Consider the following 18,360-nt stretch of genomic DNA (forward strand, 5'->3'; position numbering starts at 1 on the left):
GTGAGTCAGTTTCCTCATAAATCAATTGGAGATTGCAATATTTAGTTTGAAAAGTTGTTTTGAGGTTTAGTAAAATATGATTTATATAGAGCACTCAGTGCAGTTTTATATGGTGAAGTTACACAAAAGAGAGAATGAGTTACTTCCTGGTTTACATGGGCTTAGATAAAGAGGAATCTAGTTTAGGCAAGACAAAGAAAGGCATTATATCTTCAAACATATTACTTTATACATTTTAATTTTATAATTTCAACTGAATTACTAAATTAACTTTTAGCATATTAATTTCCCTTCTTCTAAGATAAGAGACTTGATCAGATGGTCTAAATTCTTACTCTAGAATCTCTGGTCAGATTAAAGTTCTTCACATGGGAGACCCAAAGAAGTAAAATGTTTTGCCTTGTTCTGCAGAGTCCAGTTTTCTAGCTCTAGTTCCATTAAACATTCAGAGATTTTTACATCCTATATTTCAGCCTTGGATTATTGGCTTTCTGTCCATCTGAAGATACTGACCATAGTTGCTGGATGGATGGGTATTGGGGAAAGAGGAAACTGGGAAAGAGAAAATAATATTGAGTATGGACCCTTCAGAAAGAAGGCGGGATAGTTATGGTAGGAGATTTCAAAGAGCCAGAGGGGTCAAGAAATCTGTGTAAGCAATGAGGATACTAGTAAGTATCAGAGAGACTTGGTGAATTATAAAGTGTTATTTCTTACTTTTCAGTGTTATTCAGAAACATTACCTTGACTAGCAGCCACATGGCCAGCAGTTTGGGAAACAGTAGAGAATTTGGTTTAGTGGTAGTAAAAAAATAAATTAATTAAATAAAAATACAGCCAGATTATATGAGGTTAAGAACTAGCTCGGCCCCCTTTTTCAATTCCCTATGTGTCTGTTTTCTCATTTGTAATAATTCAGATGATTTTTAGCTTCTAACTCTTGCTTCAGATGGTTATTCAGGTAAATTTTAAATAAAATGAAACAATCAACATTTCTCAATCATTCCTAATAATAAGAATTACCTAAGGTTTCTGTCAAACATAAGTTATAAAGATTCACTCTGAGAAAGTCTGATTTGGTAGATTCTGTTTGGTGATCATAATTTATATTTTTAACAAATAACCAGGATTTAATTTTAATTCAGGCAAATTTGGAAGACACTAATGTAATGGTGCTATGTAATAGTAATATTAAATTAGGCAATATTGTGAGGCCCAAGGAGTCCTGGTTTAAATAAGCCAGTCCAGGGAAACATGCTGCAAGATATTCTCTCTTTCTTTTTGATTTTCTTTCTTTATTGTTTTTAAAGATTTTATTTATTTATTCATTCATAAGAGACACACAGAGAGAGGCAGAGACACAGGCAGAGGGAGAAGCAGAATCCCTATGGGGAGCCTAATGTGAAACTTGATCCCAGGACCCCAGGATCATGCTCTGAGGCAAAGCCAGATGCTCAATCACTGAACCACTCAGGCATCCCTCCTTTCAGTTTTCATTTGTGTGAGGAGATAGTAGTGTTTTGTTGTCCAAAGGTACTGCACTGTGAGGTAAAGATGGAGAGATTTGTTTTATTTTTGTCTATCTACATATGTCCTATTTACTGTGGTTTGGTAGCTAATACAAAATAGACATTGAATCACGATTCTCCTAATCTTAGACTGGTCCATTATTATTTTATTTGAATATAATAAAGCTCAATAGGGTAAAGAAAGAGAGAGAAACAATGAAATACAAATGGAAAAGAAAGGAAATACAAATGGAGAGAGAAAGAGAAAAGAGAGAAAGTATATTATAGTATTATGATGTTATAATGGCAACTGTATTAATATCATAATTATTTAAATGGAAGGTAGTACTTTTTAAGATTTTATTTATTCATGAAAGACACATAGAGAGAAGGGCAGAGACACAGGCAGACAGAGAAGCAGGCTCCACGCAGGAAGCCCGATGTGAGACTCCATCCCGGGACTCCAGGATCACGCCTTGGGCTGAAGGCAGGCGCCAAACCACTGAGCCACCAGGAATCCCATGGAAGGTAGTATTTTCTATAACTGTGTTTAAAACATAAAACTGCAAAGATACCAATTAATATTGGCATATAAGGCACATATTTAAACCTTTGGGGTTATTATTTTATTGGCTTGTGTTTAGTTGAATTGATAAAATTGAGATGCTATTCTCCTTACAAGTTAACAGCAAGTTAGCAGACAAATTGCTTTGAATCTCTAAAGTTCCAAGAGCCATCCATTCTCTAATTTCAGTAGGCTTCAGTTACAAAGTAATGCATATACCTGGTATATGGTATTCATTACCATATGCCATATAATTCATTACCAGCAAGAGACGTGGTGGAATTTAGCAAACTGCACTGAAGTATTGAGAACTTTTACTGTTTCCTTCTTGCACTGAACTTGCATTTAATAAGTACCTGAAAGGGACTAAAAAGAATTTCCAAGAACATTTTCCAATTTTATGATACATGTATGATCCTCAAGTTTACTTCCTTTGGTTGCATTCTTATCTTAGTTGTAGTTTTCTGTGTATGAGTTTAGTTCCTATACAACCATCTGTGAATGAATTATTACCATGAAATATTAATAGTTACCTTGATATTATTAGATCTAGTACTTTGCACACCTTGCATATAAAAATGCATAAATAAATATATGAGTAACTAATGGATTATTTTATTCAACCATAATTGAATAAGACCCAACTTTTCATTTGAAGGAGGTTAAGGTCTATTAGGGATAATAAAACACAGACATCATATACAATAGATATTTGTAAGTAATAAGTATTATGTAAGGGTTTCAGATAAAACATCATGGATTTTTGAGGCTGGTGTGACCACTTCTTGGTGTGTGTATGTAGGCACATACATTTGTACATATGTATGCAAATTTGTAAAAAAAAAAATCAAATTCTCTTCCAACCACCCCTATCTGTAAGGCACCAATGGCTTTTAAAACTGTTTTCCTCCTTCTCTACTTCTCTCTCTGAGTATCCAATTTTCAGAATCCAGTTTCTATTGTGAAGAGTGCAGCGTTAGTAAACCAATGATAAAAATACTAATGAAATAAATCCTTTCATGCTTTCAGAAGTATTTATGTTTTTAAAAAGTATCGTAGAAAGAGGAGGCCAAAATTCGTTAACAGAGGTAAGATTCAGACTCCATTGCATCAGAGTAGAGAATATTTCAAAGTGGGAGGTGAGCAGCTTTTCTGACTTCTCATAAAACATGACAGAAGACATTGATAACTGTTCCTTAGTGAATATAATCATGATCCTTTGAAAGAGACCAGTGAGGATATAAGAGGGACATTGAACCTGACAGATTGTTTATAGAATTATTGGTGGAACTGCCCTGGTGCCCTTCTCTACTTGTATTGACTTGGGCCACTCCTTTTCTAACCCTTAGTTCATTCCTCTCTGCTAGGTCAGTATAATCTTGGAAAACTCTATAGGGAACAAAACTCTTTTGTTTTCATTTCTTGGCACAGTTTCTAAACATTTTCTCTACCTAGTGGTTACTTGGTAATGATTTCCCTTTGGTATGACCCCAGGATAACTCAAAATTTAGTGCTTATTTTTAGACATTTATATCTTGGCAAAATCCAGTCCGTGGTTCATATCCTCTTCTTCACCTAGTTTCAGAGTAAAGATTTCATAAGACATTTTAAAATCCTCAGTTGTTTGGCATTTGGCTTTTATGCACCCTGAAATTTGTCTTTCTTGATAAATAATTTTTAAGAGGTTTTAAAGTCTCAGAGGTAGAGAATACCAATTATGTGCCAAGTGTAGAATGTGGCCAGAACTATCATCTCTGCTCATGAAGTCTCTGCTAGATATACTGCCTCTCTCATTGTTCAATCCAAAACTGTTCAGGACCTCAGGTTTCCAGTCCACCATGTAAGGGGCTTAGAGGGCATCACTCCAATTCTTATAACAATGAAAAGGGCTTGAGCAAGCTGAAAATAATCAACTCTTCTTAGAACCATCAGATAACTGAGATTATAGGATAAACTGCTGTCCTATGATTGAAGAGACAAATAGGTAGAAATAGAGAGTCACAGTTGATTGGAGGAAAAAAACCCCACTAGAACAATAGTACTGGGGAAGGGAATCTTAACTGTAATTGATGGAGTGTTTGAGGCTCACTGTGGACAGACTCAAGAGTTAAAAACAATCCACAGAGGTCTTATCTTAGCAGGACCCCCAGACTTGCATGAGTTTGACTTCTAAGAGCTCTTCCAGGTTCTGACAGGGAGTACTGGAGAAAAATCCCTTTTGTGCTTCTGGCACAGGGAGGGAAATATAACCATTTTGAAATATGCCTTAAACATTTTATTTCTTAATGAAGACTGCCCTTGAAAGAAAGTATGTTGCCAGAGCCTAATGACCCAATGGGATTTACCAGAGTTTACCAACTTGGAGGATGAGAAACATCTAACTGTAGCTCACTCTAGTCTCCATGTGAGAGAAAGTAAATTCCCAACTGTAGAACCTCCCTAGACTTCCTGTTTCAATGAATAGGAGAAAAAAAGACCAAGAAATACTTGTGAACTTTGTGTCCAGTACTTGTGCCCAGAGGCACAAAAAGCTCACAAATGAATCAGGACCTAATAATAGGAAAACAGAATGTTTCCTTTCCTTGTATAGCTTATCACCACATCAATAGGACTCCTGTATAATAATAGATGAGTAGAACTGAAAAAACTGCTCATCTAAGATCCTATTTAAGAAGAAACCTCTAGGGAAACTGAAAGACAACAAGGGAGACAAAAATAAGAACACCAGAGAGAATTTTAGTTTTTCTGACACAGAGAGCTACAGCCAACAGTAAGCACAGCCTAACTCATAGAAAAACAAACAGAAAACCTCAAACCCAAGGCCTATTTATCTCAGTCCCTTTTGCCCAATATATTATGTTCAGCTTTACATAAAAAATAGAGGGAATACTGAAAGACAAAATATAGTTTATTGACACAGAAGTAATATTAGAAATAGACTCATATGGCAGACATTTTGCAATTGTCAAAACAAGTATTTAAAATAACTGTGACTAATATTCTAAGAGCTATATTTGAAAAAGCAGAAAACATCCAAGAACAAATGGGTAATGTGAGTAGAGGAATGGAAACTCTAAGAAAGAATTTTTAAAAATACCAAAGATGAAAATGACTGTAATATAAATGAAGACTGTATTTGATGAGACCATCAACATACTGAACATGGACAATGAAAGACTAGGTGAACTTGAAGAAATATCAATAGAAATTTCCAAAATTGGAAAGCAAAGAGAATAAAATAATTTAAAGTGATAGAACATCTAAGAACTATGGGATTATTATAAAAAGTGTAACATGTGTAATGAAAATACTAGAAGAAGAAAGGAGAGAGAGAGAAAAGAACAGAAGAAATATTTGAGATGGTAATAATTGAGAATTTTTTAAAAAAAATTTTAATAAATTTATTTTTTATTGGTGTTCAATTTGTCAACATACAAAATAACACCCAGAGCTCATGCCGTCAAGTGCCCACCTCAGTGCCCGTCACCCAGTCACCCCCAACCCACGCCCACCTCCCCTTCCACCACCCCTAGTTCATTTCCCAGAGTTAGGAGTCTTTCATATTCTGTCTCCCTTTCTGATATTTCCCACTTATTTTTTCTCCTTTCCACTTTATTCCCTTTCACTATTTTTTATATCCCCCAAATGAATGAGACCATATAATGTTTGTCCTTCTCCGATTGACTTCTTTCACTCAGCATAATACCCTCCAGTTCCATCCACGTTGAAGCAAATGGTGGGTATTTGTCGTTTCTAATGGCTGAGGAATATTCCATTGTATACATAGACCACATCTTCTTTATCCATTCATCTTTCGATGGACACCGAAGCTCCTTCCACAGTTTGGCTATTGTGGACATTGCTGCTATAAACATCGGGGTGCGGGTTTGACCGCATCTGTATCTTTGGGGTAAATCCCCAGCAGTGCAATTGCTGGGTCACAGGGCAGATCTATTTTTAAGTCTTTGAGGAACCTCCACACAGTTTTCCAGAGTGGCTGCACCAGTTCACATTCCCACCAACAGTGCAAGAGGGTTCCCTTCTCTCCACATCCTCTCCAACATTTGTGATTTCCTGCCTTGTTAATTTTCCCCATTCTCACTGGTGTGAGGTGGTATCTCATTGTGGTTTTTTTTTTTTTTTTTTTTTAATTTTTTTTTTTTTAATTTTTTTTTATTTATGATAGTCACAGAGAGAGAAAGAGAGAGAGGCAGAGACATAGGCAGAGGGAGAAGCAGGCTCCATGCACCGGGAGCCTGATGTGGGATTCGATCCCGGGTCTCCAGGATCGCGCCCTGGGCCAAAGGCAGGCGCCAAACCGCTGCGCCACCCAGGGATCCCTCATTGTGGTTTTGATTTGTATTTCCCTGATGGCAAGTGATGCAGAGCATTTTCTCATGTGCGTGTTGGCCATGTCTATGTCTTTCTCTGTGAGATTTCTGTTCATGTCTTTTGCCCATTTCATGATTGGATTGTTTGTTTCTTTGCTGTTGAGTTTAATAAGTTCTTTATAGATCTTGGAAACTAGACCTTTACCTGATAGGTCATTTGCAAATATCTTCTCCCATTCTGTAGGTTGTCTTTTAGTTTTGTTGACTGTATCCTTTGCTGTGAAAAAGCTTCTTATCTTGATGAAGTCCCAATAGTTCATTTTTGCTTTTGTTTCTTTTGCCTTCCTGGATGTATCTTGCAAGAAGTTACTGTGGCCAAGTTCAAAAAGGGTGTTGCCTGTGTTCTCCTCTAGGATTTTGATGGAATCTTGTCTCACATTTAGATCTTTCATCCATTTTGAGTTTATCTTTGTGTATGGTGAAAGAGAGTGGTCTAGTTTCATTCTTATGCATGTGGATGTCCAATTTTCCCAGCACCATTTATTGAAGAGACTGTCTTTCTCCAGTGGATAGTCTTTCCTACTTTGTCGAATATTTGTTCACCATAAGTTGAGGGTCCACTTCATGATTCTCTATTCTGTTCCATTGATCTATGTGTCTGTTTTTGTGCCAGTACCACACTGTCTTGATGACCACAGCTTTGTAGTACAACCTGAAATCTGGCATTGTGATGCCCCCAGCTATGGTTTTCTTTTTTAAAATTCCCCTGGCTTTTGAGGTCTTTTCTGATTCCACACAAATCTTAAAATAATTTGTTCCAACTCTCTGAAAAAAGTACATGGTATTTTGATAGGGATTGCATTACACGTGTATATTGCCCTGGGAAACATTGACATTTTCACAATATTAATTCTGCCAATCCATGAGCATGGAATATTTTTCCATCTCTTTGTGTCTTCCTCAATTTATTTCAGAAGTGTTCTATAGTTTTTAGGGTATAGATCCTTTACCTCTTTGGTTAGGTTTATTCCTAGGTATCTTATGCTTTTGGGTGCAATTGTAAATGGGATTGACTCCTTAATTTCTCTTTCTTCAGTCTCATTGTTAATGTATAGAAATGCCACTGACTTCTGGGCATTGATTTTGTATCCTGCCACACTGCCAAATTGCTGTATGAGTTCTAGCAATCTTGGGGTGGATTTTCTATGTAGAGTATCATGTCATCAGCAAAGATGGAGAGTTTGACTTCTTCTTTGCCAATTTGAATGCCTTTTATTTCTTTTTGTTGTCTGATTGCTGAGGCTAGGACTTCCAGTACTATGTTGAATAGCAGTGGTGAGAGTGGACATCCCTGTCTTGTTCCTGATCTTAGGGGAAAGGCTCCCAGTGCTTCCCCATTGAGAATGATATTTGCTGTGGGCTTTTCGTAGATGGCTTTTAAGATGTTGAGGAAAGTTCCCTCTATCCCTACACTCTGAAGAGTTTTGATCAGGAATGGATGCTGTATTTTGTCAAATGCTTTCTCTGCATCTAATGAGAGGATCATATGGTTCTTGGTTTTTCTCTTGCTGATATGATGAATCACATTGATTGTTTTACGAGTGTTGAACCAGCCTTGTGTCCTGGGGATAAATCCTACTTGGTCATGGTGAATAATCTTCTTAATGTATTGTTGGATCCTATTGGCTAGTATCTTGTTGTGAATTTTTGCATCCATGTTCATCAGGGATATTGATCTGTAATTCTCCTTTTTGGTGAAGACTTTGTCTGGTTTTGGAATTAAGGTGATGCTGGCCTCATAGAACGAGTTTGGAAGTACTCCATCTCTTTCTATCTTTCCAAACAGCTTTAGTAGAATATGTATGGTTTCTTCTTTAAACGTTTGATAGAATTCCCCAGGGAAGTATCTGGCCCTGGACTTTTGTGTCTTGGGAAGTTTCTGATGACTGCTTCAATTTCTTCCCTGGTTATTGGCCGGTTCAGGTTTTCTATTTCTTCCAGTTTCAGTTTTCGTAGTTTGTGGTTTTCCAGAAATGCTTCCACTTCTTCTAGATCGCCTAATTGGTGTATAGCTGTTCATAATATGTTTTTAAAATCGTTTGTGTTTCCTTGGTGTTGGTAGTGATCTCTCCTTTCTCATTCATGATTTTATTAAATTGAGTCTTCTCTCTTATTTTTAATAAGGTTGGCTAATGGTTTATCTATCTTATTAATTCTTTCAAAGAACCAACTCCTGGTTTTGTTGATCTGTTCCACAGTTCTTCTGGTCTCTATATCATTGAGTTCTGCTTGAATCTTTATTAACTCTCTTCTTCTGCTGGGTGTAGGATCTATTTGCTGTTTATTCTCTGGCTCCTTTAGGTGTAAGGTTAGCTTTTGTATTTGGGTTCTTTCCAATTTTTGGATGGATGCTTGAATTGCGATGTATTTCCCCCTCAGGACTGCCTTTGCTGTATCCAAAGATTTTGAATGGTTGCATCTTCATTCTCATAAGTTTCCATGAATCTTTTTCATTCTTCCTTAATTTCCTGGTTGACCCTTTCATCTTTTAGCGAATGGTCCTTAACCTCCACGTGTTTGAAGTCCTTCCAAACTTCTTGTTGTGATTTAGTTCTAATTTCAAGGCATTATGGTCTGAGAATATGCAGTGGACAATCCCAATCTTTTGGTATCACTTAAGACCTGATTTGTGACCCAGTATATGGTCTATTCTGGAGAAAGTTCCATGTGCACTTGAGAAGAATGTGTATTCAGTTGCGTTTGGACATAAAGTTTTGTAGATATCTGTGAAATCCATCTGGTCCAGTGTATCATTTAAAGCTCTTGTTTCTTTGTAGATGTTGTGCTTAGAAGACCTATCGATTGTAGAAACTGTTACACTGAAGTCACCAAGTATAAGTGTATTATTCTCTAAGTGTGTCTTAACTTTGGTTATTAATTGATTGATATATTTGGCAGCTCCCACATTTGGGGCATATATATTGAGGATTGTTAAGTCCTCTAGTTGGATAGATCCTTTAAGTATGATATAGTGTCCCTCTTCATCTCTCACTACAGTCTTCGGGGTAAATTTTAGTTTATCTGATATAAGGATGGCTACCCCTGCTTTCTTTTGAGGACCATTTGAATGCTAAATGGTTCTCCGCCTTTTATTTTCAGGCTGTAGGTGTCCTTATGTATAAAACGAGTCTCTTGTAGACAGCAAATAGATGGGTCCTGCTTTTTTATCCAGTCTGAAACCCTGCGCATTTTGATGGGGTCATTAAGGCCATTCACGTTCAGAGTTACTATTGAAAGATATGAGTTTAGTGTCATCATGATACCTCTTCAGTCCCTGTTTTTGTGGATTGTTCCATGTGGACTTCTTCTTAAAGGGGTATTTTAAGAGTCCCCCTTAAATTTTCTTGCAGAGCTGGTTTGGTGGTCACATATTCTTTCAGTTCCTGCCTGTCTTGGAAGCTCTTTATCTCTCCTTCTATTCTGAATGAGAGACTTGCTGGATAAAGTATTCTTGGCCGCTTGTTTTTTTCATTTAGGACCCTGAATATATCCTGTCAGCCCTTTCTGGCCTGCCAGGTCTCTGTGGAGAGGTCTGCTGTTAATCTGATATTTCTCCCCATATAAGTTAGGGGTCTCTTGTCTCTTGCTGCTTTAAGGATCCTCTCTTTATCTTTGGAATTTGCAAGCTTCACTATTAAATGTCAAGGTGTTAAGCAGTTTTTATTGATTTTAGGGGGGGATCTGTCTATTTCTTGGATCTGAATGCCTGTTTCCCTTCCCAGATTAGGGAAGTTTCAGCTATGATTTGTTTAAATACATATTCTGGCCCTCTGTCCCTTTTGGCACCCCCGGGAACCCCAATTAAACGTAGCTTTTTCTTCTTCAGGCTGTCACTTATTTCCATTAATCTATCCTCATGATCTTGTAATTGTTTGTCTCTTTTTCCTCAGTTTCCCTCTTTGCCATCAACTTGTCTTCTATGTCACTCACTCATTCTTCCACCTCATTAACCCTTGTCGTTAGGACCTCTAGTTTGGATTGCATCTCATTTAATTGATTTTTAATTTCTGCCTGATTAGATCTAAATTCTGCAGTCATGAAGTCTCTTGAGTCCTTTATGCTTTTTTCTAGAGCCACCAGTAGCTTTATAATAGTGCTTCTGAATTGGCTTTCTGACATTGAATTGTAATCCAAATTTTGTAACTCTGTGGGATAGAGGACTATTTCTGATTCTTTCTTTTGAGGTGAGGTTTTCCTTCTAGTCATTTTGCTCAGTGCAGAGTGGCCAACAAGTTGTATTGGGAAAAGGAGAAAAAGAGAGAAGAGAAAGAAGGAAAGAAAAAGAAAAAAAAAAGAAAAAAGAAGAAGGAAAAAGAGAAGAAAAGAAAGCAAAAAGGGGGGGGAGCAAACAGAGATCAAAAAACAAACAAAAAACAAAAAACAAGGGGGAGTATCCTCTGATTCTGTATACTGTAAATCCTTCGACTTCCCCTGGAACTTTCGGGTGCTGCTTGGTCAATAATTTGTTTTTCCCCTCTCCGTCTAGCTGGTCTTCTGGGGGAGGGGCCTGCTGTGCTGATTCTCAGGTATGAGCATCTGGGGGAGCTGCTCAGCCCCCTGCCTGGTGCTCCGCTCAGTGAAAGTTGTTTAACCTGTTTATCCTGTGAGGCCACTGTGAGGCTCAGTGGGGGTTGTTTATCCTGTGAGGCCCCAGGAGGAACAACAACAGTGGTGGTGGCCAGCTCTCCAGCCCTAGAGTCAACTCTTGCGGTAACTACAGAGCTCTCAGTCTGCAGGGACCTGGATGCTCCAGCGGCAGGGCTGCTGATCTGCTCAGCCCGGGCAGGAGCGTCCTTGATGTCCTGTGCCCTCCTGGCCTCTGCCTGTCCCAGGGGGAGCGCCGGATCTTGGGTTGTGTCCCCGGTGCCCTGTGCTCCAGGGCCTGCGCTGTTAGAATCGCTCTCGGCTGCGCCGCCCTCTCCACGTGGAGCCGCCGCCAGAGCCGCCTCTGAGGTGTTCCCGGCCGACCTGCGCGTGCTGCAGTCCTTTAGGGAGCTTGGCTGCATGTGTGGCTGCGCTCTCGCTGAGGCGTAGGTGCTCTGTTAGTGTCCCTGGGAGCCTGAGGGCATCCCCGCCCCTCCTGGGATCCTGCCCTAACTCCCTGCAAGGGCCTTTCTGTCGGGGAAGATTGGTGAAGCTCCTGCTTCTCCAGGCAGGGTTTTCCTGTCCTGGGGACACTCGCCCCAGCCTTAGCCCGGCTCCTCGCGGGGCCCCTCCCCCTTGGATGTCTTTTGTTTCTTTATTTCTTTTTTCCCCATCTTCCTACCTTGATAGAAGTGTGAACTCTTCTCACTGTAGCATTCCAGCTGTTCTCTCTTTAAATCTCAGGCCGAATTCGTAGATTTTCAGGATTATTTGAAGGTTATCTAGGTAATTTGGTGGGGACAGGTGACTTGGGGACCCTATTCTCCTGCCATCTTTGGTTCTACTCAGAATTTTTCAAAATTAATGAGAAATGAAAACCATAAATCCAGGAAGCTCAGATATCACCAAGCTTGATAAATACAAAAGAAAAAAAAAAGCTATACAAATAGGTATCATACTCAAATACAGATTATCTTGAAAGAAGACAGAAAGTATAGAAGGGAGAGAAGAGTGAACATCTTAACTATCGAAGAGCATGAATAAGAATTATATCAAACTTCTCATAAATGACATTCACGAGAAGACAGTAATATGAAATACTGAAAATTTTGAAAAGAAAAACAAAACATCACAATCTATAATTCTGCAATGAGCACAATTATACTCCAAAAGTGAAGGAAGTAGAATAAACCATAGAGATGATAGGTTACAGTATAGAGAATCAGTCAGTAGAATTGTAATAGTGTTGTATGGTGACAGATGGCGGCTACATTTGTTATGAGTATAGTACAAGGTATAGTTGTTGAATCACGGTGTTGTACCACTAAAACTAATGTAACACTGTGTGTCAACCGTACTTCAATTTTTAAAAAGTGGGATATTCTAGGAAGTTCACAGGAGGATATTAAGTTCACCTTGTCCCATGACACATCTAGGTCATAGATACATCAGTGAATCCAACCCTGAAAACGACCCAGAGACTGGCAGAACAGACTTCCCACAGTTAATTATAGAGTAAACATCGAAAAAAAGTAGGAGAGGCAGAGATGCCATCAGGAACAAAACTCCAGGCAAGACTAACTACAAACATGAGGGACATTACAGCACAGGGGAGGAGGGAATCAGATCCATAATGGGTACCCCAGACATGAGGGATCTGTACTGGGAAGATGAAGCCCCATAACATTTGGCTGTGAAAAACAGTGGGGTGTAATTCTGTAAGTTTTTACAACCAGCAAGGCTTAACTGGTTGTAAGCCTACTTAAAAAATCAGTAGGCATGGCTCTGGGAAAGCTAGAGAACAATAGGAAACTGAGTCCCCATCCTTAAAGTGCCAGTGTACACAACCCTGCTGAGATACTCCATAGAAGCTATAGTTTGAAGAGTGCCTGGGGTATATTTGAAGGAGATTTATTTATTAATCTCAGAGCATGTACTGGAGGGGCAGAGATCTTTAGAAGACTTTCTCAAGAATAAAAGAGCAGGCAGGCACCATTTCTCTCCCTGCCCAACCCTAGATAGCCAGACACCTGCAAGAAACAACAGAAACACTCTCCATTTACCTTGATAACATCACCCACCTCTCCCCTGTATTTTCCTATGGATCTTCGTCATCCATTCTACTCCACATAACAGGAGTCCCTCCAAACAGCCCATGTCCTGTTTCTGTGAGCAGACCCAGCAGGGACCTGCACCACCCCAAAGTGACTCCTGCCTTATGGACAGGGAAATACAAACACACACACAAGTTTTACTGCAGTCCCAGTAAATGAACTTTGTAACTAGCAATGCAGAGAGTGACCTGCTGATCAACAGGTATCTGGCCTGACTGCTGGCCCCACCCACCAACGAAATCTCAGGGGATAAGGCAGAGAGAGTGCCCTGAAGTTTCGTGCAACTGCAGCCCTTGCGTATGGGCTAAGGGCAAGCATCTGGTTTGACCTGACACTGTCTAACTCTAAGCCCACAGCAGCCTCAGACTGCCCTCTTAACAGCACAGGGACTAAACCTGGCTCACAACAGGCAAAGTAGGCCATTGCAGTCAACTGGACTGAAGGTAAGCATAACTCAGACACAACAGTACTGTGCATGACACCCATATTGGAAACACCCCTGAAGCACCTGGTTCTGGTGAACAGTGTCATTGTGCTAGAGGGCACCACAGGACCTCTTCTCATGAGCCAGTACTTTCAAGATTAGTTGATAAAACCAACTTTTCTAACACATAGAAACAAACACAGAGAGTTAGACAAAATGAGGAGACAGGAATATGTCCTGAATGAAAAAAAAAATAGGACAAAACAACAGCAAATGAGCTAAATGAAACAGAGATAAATGGTACGCCTGATAAAGAATTCAAAGTAATGTTCATAATGACACTCATTGGATTTGAGAAAAGTGTAGAGGATCTTAGTGAAACTTTCCACAGAGACAGAAAATATAAAAAAGAACCACTCAGAAGTGAATAACTCAATAACTGAAATTAAAATATACTAGAGGTAATTAATAGTAGATTTTAGGGGGTTCAAGAATGGATCAGTGAGCTAGCAGACAGAGTAATGGAAAGCAACCATGCTGAATAGGAAAAAGAAAAAAGAATAATAAAAAATGAGATTAGATTAAGAAAACTTTATGACATCATCAAGCATTATAATATTTGCATTTCGAGATCCTAGAAGGCAAAGAGAGAGAAATGGGGGCAAAAAAGGTGCATTTGAAAAAATAATAGCGGGACACCTGGGTGACTCAATGGTTGGGCATTTGCCTTTGGCTCAGGTCCTGATCCCAGGGCCCAGAGATCGAGTCCCACATGGGCCTCCCTGCAAAGAGCGTGCTTCTCCCCCTGTCTATGCCTATGTCTCTGCCTCTCTCTCTCTCTGTGTATCTCTCATGAATAAATAAAATCTTTTTTAAAAATGAAAAAAATAATAGCTAAAAATTTCCCCAATCTGGGGAAGGATAGAGATACTCAAATCCATGAGGCACACAATGATCCCAAGAAAACCAACCCAAAGAGGTCCAAACCAAGACATATAATAATTAAAATGGCAAAAGTAGTTATACAAATAGAACTGTAAAAGCAGCAAGAGAAAAGAAAACAGTTACATACAAGGGAAACACCATAATGCTATCAGCTGATTTTTTAGTAGAAACTTTGCAGGCCAGAAAAGAGTAGCATGATATAGTCAAGGTCCTGGAATGATAAAAGCAAGCAAACAAACAAATGAAACCCCTGTAACCAATAATACTCAGCAGGACTATCATTGAAAATAGAAGAAATAAATAATTTCCCAAACAAAAGTTAAAGGAGTTCATCATCACCAAACCAGACTTACAAGACATATTAAAGGAAATTCTTTGAGTGAAAATAAAAGGCCATCGTCAAGAGTAATAAAATTATGAGAAGAAAATAAATCACAGGATAATACAAGCATAATAAAAGTAGCATATTAGTCACTTATAAAACTAGTATGGAGTTTGAAGCACAAAAGCAATAAGATCAATTTTTCTCTATAGAAATAAATCCAGGACTTCACAAAATTGAAGGATGCAAAGTAGGGCATTATAAATATTAAATGTAGGCCGTAGGGGGGAACTTAGTTCTTTTAGAATGGGTTCAAACTTAAGCAACCCATTAATATAGACTGTTCTATGCAGTCTATAAGATGTTGTAGATGAGCCTAATGGTAACAACAAATAAAAATCTTGTAACAGATATACAAAACATAAAGAGAAAGGCATACAAGCATATTAATAAAGGAAGTCATCAAACCACAAGAGAAGAGAGCATGAGAACAAAGTAACAGACAAGAACTAAAAAACAACCCTTACACAAGTAATAAAATGGCAATAAGGACATATCTATCAATAATTACTTTGAATGGACTAAGTGGAAAATGAACTAAGTGCTCCTATTAGAAGACATACAGTGACAGAATGGATAAAAAAAAATAAACCCATCTATACGCTATCTTTAAGAGATTCATTTCAGACCTAAAGACACATGTAAATTGAAAGTGAGGGGATGGAAAAACATTTACATGGAAATCAAAGTGAAAAGAAAGCCTGGGGAGCAATACTTATATTGAGTGAAATAGATTTTAAAACAAAGACTAATGAAAGAGACAAACAAAAACACTACATGATGATAAAAGGAACAATCAAGAGAATATAACAATGATAAGTATTACTGCACACAGCATGGAGGCACCTAAATACATAAAGCAACTCTTAACAAACATAAAGGGAGAAGTTGACAGTGATACAACAGTAGGGAGATTTAACACTCTATTTCCATCTGTGGATAGATCATCCAGGCATAAAATCAACAAGGAAGCAGTGGTTTTGAATGACACATTGGACTAGTGGAACCTAACATACATTCAGAAAATTCCATCCCAAACCAACAGAATGCACATTTTTTTCAAAGGCATGTGGAACATTTTCCAGAATAGGTCACATGTTAGCCCACAAAACAAGTCTCAATAAATTCACAAAGATTGACATCATATTCTGCATCTTTTCTGACCACAACTGTATGAAACTGGAAATCAATCAGAAGAAAAATCTAGAATGAACATAAGTACATGAATGCTAAATAATGACTACTAAATCATGAATTGTTCAACCATGAATTCAAAGAAGTAAAAAATACATGGAGACAAATGAAAATGAAAACACAACTTGTCCAAAATCTTTGAGATACAGCAAAAGCTGTTTTAAGAGAGAAGGTTATAGTAATCCAGCACTACCTCAAGAAGCAAGTAAAATTTCAAATAAATGACTTAAACTTGCATCTAAAGGATCTAGAAAAAGAAGAAAATTCCAAAGCTAGTAGAAGAAAGAAAAAAAATATTAGAGCAGGAATAAATGAAATAGAGACTAGAAAAAAGAATAGAATAGATCAATGAAACCAGGAGCTGTGTCTTTGAAAATTAAACACAATTAATAAACCTTCAATCAGAGTCATCAAGAAAAAAAGAGGACTCAAATAAACAAAACTGGAAATGAAGGAGGAGAGATAACAACTGACACCACAGAAATACAAAGGATTACAGAAGAATACTATGAAAAATTATATGCTGACCAATTGGACAACCTAGAAGAAATGGATAAATTTCTACAAACAAATAATCTTCCAAAACTGAATCAGGAAGAAATAGAAAACCTGAACATTATGAATAATGAAATTAAATCAGTAATAAAAAAATCCCAATAAACAAAAGTCCAGGAATAAGTGGTTTCACAGGTGAATTCTACAAAATATTTAAAGAAGAGCTAATACCTATTCTTCTCAAACTATTTCAAAAATCAGAAGAGGAAGTAAAGCTTCTAAATCCAATCAATGAAGCCAGAATTATCCTGATATGAAAACCAGATAAGAAACTTCAGAAAAAAGATTATAGTCCAATTTTCTAATAAACATAGATGCAAAAATCCTCAATGAAATATTAGCAAAATGAATTCAATGATATATTAAAAAAATATTCACCACAAACAAGTGGGATTTTATTCTTGGGTTGTAAACATGGTTCAATATTCAAAAATGAATCAGCATGACACATCATATTAACAAGAAAAAGAATAAAAAAAGAGAAAGGATAAAAACCACATTATTATTTCAATAAAGACAGTAAAAACATTTAACAAAGACAAATTCATTTATAGTAAAAACTCTCCAAAAGGTAGGCTTAGAGGAAAGATTCCTCAATATAATATAGGACATGTATGAAAAACCCACAGTTTACATCATACTCAATGATGAAAAATTGAGAGATTTTCCTTTAAGGTCAGGAACAATACAGATGTCCACTCTCACCATTTCTGTAATATTGGAAGTTCTAGCCACAGAGATCAGACAAAAAGAGTAATAAAGTCTCCAAATAGGCCAGGAAGAAGTAAAATGTTCACTATTTGCATATGATATGGTATTACTATATATAGAAAAATCTGAAGACTCCACCAAAAAAATCATTGGAGCTGATAAATGAATTTATGAAAGTTGCAGGATCAAAATTAATATACAAAAATCTGTTGCATTTGTATACACTGGTAATGAAATAGAAGAAAGAGAAATTAAGAAAACAATCCCACTTACATTGCACAAGAAAATAATAAAACACCTAGAAATAAACTTGGCTAAGGAGGTGAAATGCCTATACTCTGAAAATGATAAAGCATTTCAAATGATAAAGCAAAGAAAGTGAAATTGACACAACAAATGAAAAGATCAAGTGTTTATTAATTAATGGATTAAGAAGATATGGTATATGAATACAATGGAATATTACTCAGCCATAAAAGAGAATAAAATCTCACCATTTGCAACAATATGAAATGACCTAGAGCATATAATGCTAAGTGAAATAAATCAGTCAGAGAAAGATAAATACATATGATTTTGCCCATTTGTAGAATTTAAGAAACAAAACAAATGAACATGCACTGACCTTGATGAGCACTGAGAAATGTATGGAAATGTTGAATCACTATATTGAACATCTGAAACTAATATAACACTGTACATTAATTATACTTGAAAGAAAAGCACAAAAAAAGTGAAAGAGAAACAAAACTTTCTCAACTAAGTAAAAAATGAGGAAATTTTTCAGAAGGAAATCTACCTTGTAAGAAATGGTAAAAGTAGTTCTGCAGAAATAAGGAAAGTTTATATAGGTCAGGTACTTAGATCTACATAAAGAAAGAACATTCAAGAGGAATAAGTGAAAGTAAAATAAAGTTTATTTTTCTTATTCTTAGTTGGTCTAAGAGATAAATTTCTTGAAATTAACAGTAGCAACAATATAGTCAG

General features: G+C 37.3%; 1 long non-coding RNA gene across 1 annotated transcript in view; it reads left to right on the forward strand.

Moving 5' to 3' along the window:
* The first annotated feature begins 1,889 nt into the window (after positions 1 to 1,889).
* The window catches only part of LOC144284002 (uncharacterized), a 29,530-nt gene continuing 13,059 nt past the window's right edge, over positions 1,890 to 18,360 (forward strand). Inside the window, exon 1 of the long non-coding RNA XR_013352484.1 lies at positions 1,890 to 2,036. This is a non-coding gene — a long non-coding RNA (uncharacterized LOC144284002). The remainder of the gene's footprint in view (positions 2,037 to 18,360) is intronic.

Source organism: Canis aureus, chromosome 15 (genome assembly GCF_053574225.1).
Source record: "Canis aureus isolate CA01 chromosome 15, VMU_Caureus_v.1.0, whole genome shotgun sequence".
NCBI lineage: Eukaryota > Metazoa > Chordata > Mammalia > Carnivora > Canidae > Canis > Canis aureus.